The sequence below is a fragment of the Elaeis guineensis genome, chromosome 6, assembly GCF_000442705.2.
Source record: "Elaeis guineensis isolate ETL-2024a chromosome 6, EG11, whole genome shotgun sequence".
In the NCBI taxonomy this organism is placed as follows: Eukaryota; Viridiplantae; Streptophyta; class Magnoliopsida; order Arecales; family Arecaceae; genus Elaeis; species Elaeis guineensis.
This window is the reverse complement of record NC_025998.2, coordinates 131220353-131232609: the sequence shown is the minus strand read 5'-3', so window position 1 is coordinate 131232609 and position 12257 is coordinate 131220353.

Genomic DNA, 12257 nt, shown 5'->3' with positions numbered 1-12257 from the left:
TCTAGTACCCACCATAGAATTAGGATAATTCTTCGAATTAGAGGTAGAGGCTACTAATTCGAATAAAATAGTGAGAGAAATCTTTCGATTAAATTTCAAATCTTTAGGTTTAATGAATCAATTACTAATTAGGTTATGGTTTTTCTTTATGCAGATATGGCCACTTTCCTATCGCTCCGATCATTGTTAGACAATGATAAGCTGGTGGGATCCAACTTCGGTAGTTGGTACCGAAAGTTGAAGATAGTCCTGGAGCATGAACGGATCCTATATGTGATAACGAATCTTGCACCTGAGGAGCCAGCTGCCAAATGCACGTGGAACAGTCAGAGACACTTACCAGAAGTGGCTCAGTGATCAGACTACGGTGCGCTGCATCATGCTGGCTGCCATGAGCGATGAGTTCGGTCGTAGATTTGAGACGACTCAGCCAAAGGACATATTTCAAGTGTTGGAGGATATCTTTGGCACATCCGACGACGTGGAGAGGCACAAAACTAGTTGTGTCATCTTCAACGTCAAAATGCGGGATGGTGCCTCTATCACTAATCATGTATTTTACATGATCGAGCTGATGGAGTGTTTGAGCAAGCTCAACTTTTTCTTGCATGAGCAGCTTAGGAAAGATGAAATACTGAACTCACTATCCGAGTCTTATCTCCTATTTCTCACTCATTATAGAATGACAAAACCTGAAGTAAACTACCATGGGTTACTGGGGTTGCTTCAAAACTTTGAGAAGGATCACCAACTCCACAAGGAGTCGGTGAACTTAGTGGGAGGTTCGTCTTCTGATTCTCGACCCTTTAAGAATGTGAAGAAGAACAAGAAGAAGAAAGTGAAGAAAGTGCAAGTTTAGGCTGGGACATCAGTGCAGGGCCAGACCAAAAAGATCAAGCCCGATAAGAGTCAAGCTGAATGCTTCTTTTGCAAGAAGTGGGGGCACTGAAAGAGGAACTGTCCTCAGTACATTACCTCCCTAGACCCGAACAGGCAGAGAAAGAAGCAAGCTGTTGCTGGACAGGATATTTATACGATAACTCCTTGCAATTTCTCTATTTGTGATATAACTAACTGGGTATTAGATACCGATAGCCCTTATCATATTTACAATTCGTTGCAAGGGTTGCAGGTTAGTAGGAGATTCAAGCAAGGCGAGAGGTTCCTGAACGTTGGAGATGGAAGACTAGTTTCAGTTCTAGCATTAGAAATCTTGAAATTTGTATTTGAGTCCCATACCATTGTTCTTAATGATTGTCATTTCTGTCTTAGTTTCTTTTTAAATGTCATTTCTGTAGGCCTTCTAGCCAAAAATAATTATAAAATTTCAATAAAGAAATAAGTTTATAATATCATTATGAATGGTATTACTATTTTTTATGGATATTTGAATAATGGTGTGTATATATTATCACAACCTGTTAACGTAGTCTATTCTACTGGCAAGCACCCTAGATTAGATAGTGTATCAGATATCTACTTATGGCACTGTAAGCTAGGTCATATAAACAAGAACAGGATAAACAAGTTGACTTAAGAGAAAATCTTCGAAGTCAGTGATTGTGAATCACTTCCAACCTGTGAATCCTGTCTTTTTGATAAAATGACCAAGTCACTTTTTACTGAAAAAGGTGAGAAAGCTACTGAGCTCTTGGGCCTAGTATATACTGATGTATGCGGGCTCATGAGCACAAGTGCTAGAGGTGGATATTTCTACTTTATTACTTTCATGGATGATCTATCCAAATATGGATATGTCTATTTGATGAAACATAAATCAGATTCATTTGAAATGTTCAAACGATTCTGAAGTGAAGTAGAAAAATAAACTGGAAAGAGTATTAAAATTCTTCGGTCTGACCGACGAGGGAAATACCTTTCTGGTAAGTTTCTCACATATCTAGGAGAGAATGGAATTCTCTCCCAATGGACTCCTCCAAGAACACCACAGCATAATGGTATGTCTGAAAGGAGAAATCAGACTCTATTAGACATGGTCCGATCTATGATGGATTTTGCCAGCTTGTCGATATCTTTCTGGAGATATGCACTCAAATCGATTTGTTATCTATTAAATAGGGTTCCAAGTAAGTCTGTAATTAAGACTCCATATGAGATATGGACAGGACGTAAGCCAGCACTTTCACACCTTAGGGTCTGGGGGTGCCCGGCCTATGTCAAACGGTTAGTTACAGATAAACATGGACCTAGATCTGATAAATGCACATTCATAGGGTACCCCAAAGTGATCAAAGAATATTTTTTCTACCATTCTTATGAACAAAAGGTGTTCGTCAGCCTTAAGGCAACTTTTTTAGAAAAGGAGTTCCTTGGTGAAGGAACCGTTGCCTCTAAGGTTGAACTTGATGAAGTTCAACAGGTAGAAGGACCGTTGCCTCTAAGTTCGAAGATAGGTATTAGATATTGTGCCGAGTGGCTTTAGGACAAGTAGGAGTTGTTGAAAAATATGTTCCAAAAGTCAATCGTCAATCTGTTGAAGGTTGAGCAACCTTGTATTGTAATTAATTTGTTAATAAATAAAATATATTTTTAGTATTTTCATCATAAGTTTTCATCTTCTAATGAACTTCGTTGTTATGAAGAAGTTCTTAGGACTATTTAGATTTGATAAAGAGAGGATTATTGATGAGTCGTTAAAACTGTTCACGATCAAATGATAGGCTGTTAATAAGGACGACAGCTTCTATCGAGCATAGGTCGCTATAGGCCATATGGGTTAGTTGTCCTCTTAACCAAGGAGTGTGGAGACACTGGTATGGCATACAGATGAGATGTAAGGATACATCATCATGGAACATGACCAACTCTAGAGCATTCTGCTGTCAAGAATGTCTCTGATGGGATATAGGTATAAGTGTCTCTTAGACCCGAGATTGCCTCAGTGACTTGCAAGCAACTCACTGTGCTTTGGTACTGGACTAACTGAATTTCTAATTCAGTGACGGAAGGCTTCTGCGCATAGTCAAGTACTTACGAAATCAGAGTGTGATCGAGATGGGATTGATCACTCCAAGAGTTGGAGAAGAATGAGTTACTGTATTTCAATTTAGCAAAACCTTGGCCAGGGTAATCCATCAGATGGATTTGATATTTTGAAATACAATGTGAACAACCTGATAAGAGTTGACAGTTGAACTCTGAGGTGTCCTATGAATATTTTGGTCAAGGAGATGAATTATATGAAAACTATATCTGTATGGGTTCCAAGGATGTTGTTCTACACATTCGACCTATCCGACCGTCGGGTACCATTGCTAGATGGTCACTTCAATTGGTATAAAAATTTATTCTTATATTATCGACTTAGGTTCGGATCTATGAGGTCATATATATTAGAGTTCATGATTCGATCGGATGGTTGATCAATGATTAAGAATCGTTCTAGGATTAAACGATCAATACGATTGACATTTAACCTAGTGCAAGTGTTGCAGGAGGATCGATAAGCAATTCGATTGCTAATTGGCTTAATTTGATTAAGACAAAAGGCTGAGATTAAGTTTAATTAAATATAATTTAATTAAATTTGGTTTGGGCTTGATTGGATCAAGTCCAATCGGTTTATTGGATGAGTCAAGTGCAAGAAAAAACTAGTCCTAGTTCAAATAGGACTTGGGTCAACCTAATTTTTAATTTGATTAGAAAATTAAATCAGATTTAAATTTAATTTAATCTTATTAAATTAGGTTCTTAATTGAGTTAAGATCTATTTTAATTTGGTTGATTTGATTTTATTTTGATTTAGTTTGAGAAACCAAATTTGAACAAGTCATAGATTAAATCCTAGTAAGACTAAGATTCCACCTTGCGCCACCTTAGCCCCCCACACCCACTCTCTCTTATCCCACGCCTACTCTCTCTTATTTTGTGCGACAAAACCCTCTCTCCCAGGTCTTCACACATACCCAAAATTCTCCACTCTTTCTCTCTTACATGAAATGTGGTTGTGGATCAAGTCAAAGTAGGAATCAATTTGGATTTCAAATTCTATGAGATAGAGTTTTAGGAAATCAAAACTCTTTCCTTATGGTACTAATTTTACTCAGATTTTTTTTGAAATTTTTGTGGCTTTTATGGCACATAATATACACCCTCTGCTGGTGGTCCATGGTAGAAAAAGAAGGAGAAGACGTCTGTTGGGTATAAAATACCCTCAGCCGAAGTTCTTAACAGGGTTGACCCTCCCAAGACCCGTTCGGCTTTCGACCGCAGATGGTATCTCCCCGGACTTCTCCAACAGTCGGATTCCCACAGTACTAACTGAATTTCCCCGACGGATGAACTTCCACTGCACCACCCGAGCTCCTTCAACATGAGTTCCCCCAGTTATCTATTAAACCGCCCTAAGCGCTCACTAAGCTCCGCCGCCAGCCGACTTTCTACGACTATCAGCTGCTCCCCGAATCCCTTCCAGACTTATTCCAGCCAGGTTCAACTCCAATCCGAACTATCTCAGACTCCGCCAATGGCTGAACTTCTCCAACGGTAGATTCCTACAACTACCAGATTTCAGTCCGAACTCCTACGGGAGCCGGATCTCGTCCCCGACCTCGACTGCGGAAAGGCTTCGCCCGAACTCCTACAGGAGCCCAACTCTGCCCACGATTTCACCTGCAGACTTTGTCCGGACTCCTACGGGAGCCGGACTCCGCCCCCGACTCCAGCTGCAGGTAAACCTCATCCGGACTCCTACGGGAGCCGGACTTTGCCCCTGACTTTAATTGCAGGTAGACTTCGCCCAGACTCCTACGGGAGCCGAACTCTGCCCGCGACTTCACCTGCAGACTTCGTCCGGACTCCTACGGGAGCCGAACTCCGCCCACGATTTCACCTGCAAACTTCGTCCGGACTCCTACGGGAGCCGGACTCCGTCCGCGACTCCAGCTGTAGGTAAACCTCGTCCGGACTCCTATGGGAGCCAGACTTCGCCCCTGACTTTAATTGCAGGTAGACTTCGTCCGGACTCCTATGGGAGCCGGACTCCGCCCGTGACTCCAGCTGCAGGTAAACCTCGTCCGAACTCCTACGGGAGCCGGACTTCGCCCCTGACTTTAATTGCAGGTAGACTTCGTCCGGATTCCTACGGGAGCCGAACTCTGCCTATGACTTCACCTGCAGACTTCGTCCGAACTTCTACGGGAGCCGAACTCCGCCCCCGACTTCACCTGCAGACTTTGTCCGGACTCCTATGGGAGCCGGACTCCGCCCGCGACTCCAGCTGCAAGTAAATCTCGTCCGGACTCCTACGGGAGCCGGACTTCGCCCCTGACTTTAATTGCAGGTAGACTTCGCCCGGACTCCTACGGGAGCCGAGCTCCGCCCACGACTTCACCTGCAGACTTCGTCCGGACTCCTACGGGAGCCGAACTCCGCCCGCGACTTCACCTGCAGACTTCGCTCGGACTCTTACAGAAGCTGAACTCCGCCCACGACTTCACCTGCAGACTTCGTCCAGACTCCTATGGGAGCCAAACTCCGCCCACGATTTCACCTGCAGACTTCGTCCGGACTCCTACGGGAGCGGACTCCGCCCGTGACTCCAGCTGTAGGTAAACCTCGTCCAGACTCCTACAGGAGCCGGACTTCACCCCTGACTTTAATTGCATGTGGACTTCGTCCGGACTCCTACAGGAGCCGGACTCTGCCCCTGACTTCAATTGCAGGAAGACTCCGTCAGGACTCCTACGAGAGTCGGATCTCATCCCCGACCTCGACTGTGGAAAGGCTTCGCCCGGACTCCTACAAGAACCGGGCTCCGTCCTCGACCCCAATTGCTGGTAAATTTCGTCCAGACTCCTAAGGGAGCCGGACTTCACCTCTGACTTTGATTGCAGGTAGACTTCGCCCGAGCTCCTATGGGAGCCAGACCTCGTCCCCAGCTCCAGCCGCGGGAAGACTCCATCCGGACTCCTGTGGGAGTCGGACCTTGTCCCCGACTTCAACTGAAGGAAGACTCCATCCGGACTCCTGCGAGAGCCAGACTCCAAGCTCCTCTTAGACAGGTGGCCAGCCACCTCACTCCGCTAGACACCCCAGTCGAACTCCGGTCGATAGGCCTGGACCCCCTGGCAGGCCGCAGCAACAGCCACGACTCTGCTGCACCTCCTGCGATGGATTCCATGCGGCTCCATCACCCCCTGGCAGGCCGCAGCAACAACCATGACTCTGCTCCACCTCCTGTGATAGATTCCACGCGGCTCCATCACTCCCTGGCAGGCCATAATAATGGCCACGATTCTGCTCCACTTCCTGCGATAGATACCGCACGATTCTTCCATTCTCTGGCAAGTCGTGATAACGGATGCCGCTCCGCTCCCCGTGGCAGACTCCACGTGGCATGCCCCGGTGATAGCCACGGATCCACTCCACTACTCTCTGCAACAACTCCTCCTGACTTTGGGCAGCCCACTGCCAGACGGTTACGGACATCGCTATCAGTTTGTTGCCCCCTCCGCCTGTAAAAGAGGGATCCCAGATATGTTATTCTCTAAGCTCTACTTTCTATCCCAAAACTCTGCTAAAATTTCCATTCGAGCACTCCATTCTTGTTGAGGTAGAGAACTGACTTGAGCGTCGGAGGATCTTGCCGGAGCAACCCCACCTCCGGTTTAGACTTCTTTTGCAGGTCCCAGCGGCGACCGCGACTCCCTCAACTCCAGCTTCTCCGACGCAAGCGAATTTTTACACCAACAGGATTGGCGCTAGAGGAAGGGGTTGTGTCTTCGCAGTACCCTTGTTCTTAAAGGAGCACTCAACGGGACCACCTCTGGTCATCTTCTCCGACATCCGCTCCTCCTTCCCCCACTTGATCTTCGCCCGATGTCTCCCCGCAAAGCATCCACGTGGTGATCCACGGCCTCTGCAGCCAGATCTCAGGCTCCGGCCTCACCTCCAGTTTTTCAGCCTCCTCCTCCTCCTCCTCCTCCTCCGACAACGGCGATCGGTGCGGAGCAATTTGATCTGCTGGCACAGCAGGTCAGAGGCCTCACTGAAGCTGTGCAGGCCATGCAGCAGCAGCCACAGGCATTAGTGCGTCTGGAGAGAGTGTCACCGGAACACCAAAATCCGGTGATGAGGCGGGCCACTTGGGCCAGCCACCCCACCTTTTCTGGGGAGACGAACCCGAGGGTGGAGAGCCCTCAGTCGAATCACGACTCCACCCCTGGAAGATCTTTACCCCCATTCTGCCAGAGGACCCTCGAGACCCATAATCAAGAGGATTTCCTGGACCGGAGGCTCCAGGAGATGAACCGATGGATTGAAGAACTCCACCACGCACCCTCCGCTTACGGTGAGGATATTTGCACTGACCCTCCCTTTTCTCAAATGATCATGCAGGAACCGATCCCGTCAAACTTCAAACTCTCCCAGTTCGAAAGCTACGACAGGACTTCGGACCCGGTTGATCATCTGGAGGCCTTCCGGACGATGATGCTGCTTCATGGCACACCCGACGTCATTCTATGCCGAGCCTTTCCATCCACCTTGAAGGGAGCGGCGAGAAATTGGTACTCGACGCTGAAGTCGGGTACCATCTTTTTCTTTGATCAGATGAGCCACCAATTTGTGGCCCATTTTGTCAGCAGTCGGTGCCTCCGGAAGGGTTCGGAGTCCCTCATCAATATCAAGCAGAGGGAGGGGGAGTCCATTCGAGCTTACATCAACCGTTTCAATGTCGCAGCGCTGGAGGTCCGAAATTTGGACCAATCGGTAGCAATGGCCGCTCTGAAGGGCGGCCTTCAGAAGAATGACCTTCTGTTCTCCCTAGAGAAGAAGTATCCTAGGAATTTTGTTAATCTGTTAGCTCAGACTGAAGGGTACGCCCGAGCGAAAGAAGCCTTCAAAATGAAAGATGAGGAGACCGCGAGAGAGTGACAGGCGGGAGACTCGAGTAAGCCCGCAGTCGAAAAAGGGCTAAGAGAAGCTCGGCCACGTTCTCGAACTCCTCCTGGGCACAAGCGTGCCCGTACTCCTCCCTGGGTACGTAGGCAGAGAAGTCTGGACCGTGAAATTCGATGGGGTTCTCCTCCGAAAAGATTCCGCAACTACACCCCCTCAATGCCTCGAAGACCTAGGTACTGATGGAGGTCAGGGAGCAGCTCCCTAGGCCAGAGAGGATGCGTACACATCGCAGGAAGTGCAACCCCAACAAGTTCTGTCTCTACCATCGCGACCACGGCCATGACATGGAGAATGCATCCGGCTCCGAGATGAGATCGAGGAGCTCATCCGGCGAGGTCGACTCGATAGGTTCATTCGACGCCGGCCTGAGGGTAGAGAAGATCAGCCAAGGGCCCTGCCGTGACCTGAACCGCCAAGGAAGGAGGAGCAGTCCGGAGATCGGCCTCCAATCGGGACCATCGGCTCCATCATCGGAGGGCCTCAAGGAGGAGCAGACCTTCCGCGACCATGGGACTCGAAAAACCTGTAAATGTACTACTCACGACTTTGCTTTGAATCAAAATTTCTTTTGACTTTGCATGTCTTTCCTTTTTGGCAGGGACTTGTTACGATTGGGGATAACCCCTTCAAACAATTAAAAGAAGGTCATGTTAGGAATAGGAGGAAAACCTCATCCTAACATGAGCAAAATGAAAGTCCGATTATTTTAAGATCGGATCAAGGGAGAGGCCCATATAGCGGCCCTTGGATGCCCCCTGGGCCATGTTGGGGATGGGAAGAGAACCTCGCCCTAACATGAGCAAAGTCAGAGGCCCGGTTCTTTTAGACCGGATGGGGGGAGAGGCCCTACAACGCCTTTATGCACCCCCACAGCCATGTTAGGGACAGGAGGAGAACCTCGCCCTAATATGAGCAAAGTCAAAGGTCCGGTTCTTTTAGACCGGATGGGGGGAGAGGCCCTACAACGCCCTAATGTGCCCCCACAGCCATGTTAAGGACAGGAGGAGGATCTCGCCCTAACATGAGCAAAGTCGAAGGCCCGATTCCTCTTAGACCGGATGGAGGGAGAGGCCGAACAGCGCCCACATGTGCCCCCACAGCCATGTTAAGGACAGGAGGAGAATCTCGTCCTAACATGAGCAAAGTCGAAGGCCCAGTTCTTTTAGACTGGATGAGGGGAGAGACCCTTGCAACGACCCTTATGTACCCCCACAGCTCCGTTGGGAATAGGATGAGAACCTCATCCTAACCTGAGCTGAGATCGACTACGTCAAGAACAGAAGGAGAACCTCATCCCGACGATGACAAAAACTCGATCGCCCAATAAAATTGGATAAAAGGAAAAGTCTCCTCAATGGCACCTCTACACTTCTACGCGACCCCACAAAGAGCAAGGGGAGGATCCTCGCTCGAAAACGAGGAGAAAAGTTAAAAAGGAAAGTGACGAATTACATCGGCTACAGATGAAAAACAAACCACACCAAAGATCTAGGGAGCCTCGTCTCAACAAAGACAGGAAGTTTCTACCAAACATCCCTGGCCTCGAAGAAGGCTCCCGACACAGGTCAAGAAAATAATGATCCCTTCGAGGTAATGTAGAGTTCGGACCATCGAGCTCGAGCCTACGGCCATGGATGACAAGAAAAGCAAATCAGCGTGGCGATGATTGGGCACCTCCAAACGACATCGACGTCGGACAAGTCAAAAGATAAAAGAAGTTCGACGGACGATAATTTAATACAACACGAGGTAACACAAAATCCTCTTTTCATTTCATTCACAAAATATACACTACAAAGCCCAGCAGGCTAAAGAAAGAAAAGCAAAATGACAAGAACAAGACGAAACAACAGAAGAAAAAATATATACATGAAAAGACGGAAATACAAAAAGAGCCCTAAGGGGTTCCGACTTCCTCCGACCTCGGACTTTCGGCTTCGACCCTCGCCAGGGAATCCCTTAAACGTCCAACTTCTGCTTCCAATTCTCTCTCTCTCATTAATATCTCCATGTATCTTCGATGATATCACTGGTTTTCACTCTCCACCTCTCGATGTCTCTTTCTCAGGACCTTGGATTCTGCCTCCGCATCCTTGACGGCCTGCTGCTCACACACTAGCTAGATCTTCAACTGCTGCAGCTCGGCCTTCCCCTCCCCAAGAGCGGTGGATAGTTCTTCTGCGGTCCATCTCAGGGATTGGAGTTCGTCAGAATCCCGAGCGGAAGCGGATTGAGCCCCCTCAGCTAGCTACCTTCGAAGGTGGGTAACCTCGTCGGTCGCCATCCTGAACCTCCCCTTGTATTCGTCCACCTGCTTGCGTCAGTCGGCCCGGTATGCATCGTAGCTCGCCTCGACATCCTGGAGCTGCTGCTGGAGGTCAGAGACTTTTTTCGACCACTCCCGGTTGCTGTCGGCCTGAGTCAAAAGCCGGGATGAACTTCCCTCCAGCTGGCCAATCCTCTCCCGGACAGCCGACAGCTCCACCCTGAGGGAATTGATTTTGGCAGCTTGAGCCCAAATCTGATCACTGGCATGCTTCTTGTATTCTTCAAGCTCCTTCTCAAAGTTCACCTTCCTCCAACTGTACTCCATGATCCCCTTCACGTGGAGATTTTGAAAGTAGGTGGCCTCCACGGTGGCTTCGAAATGACTCTCCCTCAACCTGCGAAGCTCGCCTTCCATCTTCTTCGACCTTTTTGTTAAATGGAGAACTTCCTTCTTCAACCGCTGGATCGTGGACTTCAGCGGAATCTCCTGAGGCAAGGGAAGTGCTTCGACAGGGCGCTGCCATCGGGAGGTCAACGCATTAAAACGCAGCTCATTACAAAGAAGAAGAAAGAAAGAAAGAAAAAGAAGAGAAGAAAAGTCTCCCAAAAGGAGGAGACCAATTTTATTGACCGAACGTTTCTTGAAGACAAAAGAAAGAAGAAAAATGGCAATAAAGGAAGAATACAAAGTTAGAGGTCTTGGACCTCTGGATCAACGGGGGGACTCGACATCTCTGGGGGGTGAACCGCGATGGCTGCAACGACGGTGGAGGGTCCGGCTTCATCCTCGGATGCCTCATCCAAGAAGCTGAGGTCGAGCTCGGGGAATTTCATGACCATCTTCTTCTGATAGAGCTCGAACCCTTTATTGAATGCGGCTTGACCGAACTCAACCTTCAACTTCTTCATTTCGGTGGAAGTCTTGAACTCCTCCACCGCTTGACTCCTGGCCTCCGAGACCAGGGTCGGGATCAGTTTCGCCATGTTGGCAACCTCGGCCTCCGCCCTCCTCACCATCTCCTCCAGGTCGGCTTTCTGCTCCGCCGAGGTCTGTCTTTCTCTCTCAAGCACCTCTCGGAGATCGGCCACCTCGAGGGCCATTTCCTTAAGGTGGGCAGCCTCGGCCTGCTGACCTTCCACCACCTTGTTTGTCATCTCGATGTTGGCGAGGAGTTGATGCCCGAGTTGCAAGGGCAACAGGAGAGTCAGAATGAGAGTTGGGAAGTTAATTAAATGAAGAAGCGAAAGAAAAAAGGAGGACGAATCTACTTACCTCGAGGAAGGCCCCCAGCAAGTCCCAGACTCGTTGCGTAAGATCGACGCGGACGATCCTCTGGACAACTTCGGGCAGTGAGCACCCGTCTACCAGCATTTTTATTAGATCCCTGTCACTAAAGGGATCATCCCCCTGCTCCTCTTCAGAGACGCGGGACTCTTCAGTGGCAGCCCGGCGACTGCCGGCCCTGTGGGCCAAGGTCTTCCTCCTCTCACCCCCTGGCACCTCCTCAGGACGGGTCTCCGAAGCGGGGACCTCGGTAGGAGAACTCAAACCCCTCAGGGAAGCCCGAGCGACGGGACGCTCAGTGTCTGGAAGGACGTCGATGGCTGAGGTCGCTCGGGCGGGCGCGACCGAACTCGTCCCCTCCGCTCTGGCCCTCTTCGCTGGCCCGGAGGCCGCGGCACCCTTTCTTTTGAGAGCCTTCAGGCCCCTGGCAAGCATCTGTGCTTCTTCGGCGTCCATGCCTAAAAAAAAAAAAAAAAAAAGAGAAGAAGAGAAAGAGAAAAGAAAAGGAAGGTGTGAAAAAGAAGAAAAGAAGAGAGGTAGAAAAAAAAAGAGAGGAGAGATAAAATACCGTTGGGATCCAGGGTGCTCAGACCGATGTTGAACAGAAACTGCTCCTTCAAGAGGTTGGGGAGAGAAAGAGTTGGATATTTGAGGAGTTTCTGGGAGGCTTGATGGTCGTCTCCCCCCAAGCTGGGCGCCCGATGGATGGAGTCCCTCAGGGAGTCCCAAGGGGGCAACTCTAGCCTCAAGGTCGGGCATCGAACATAAAGAAACTTCCCCT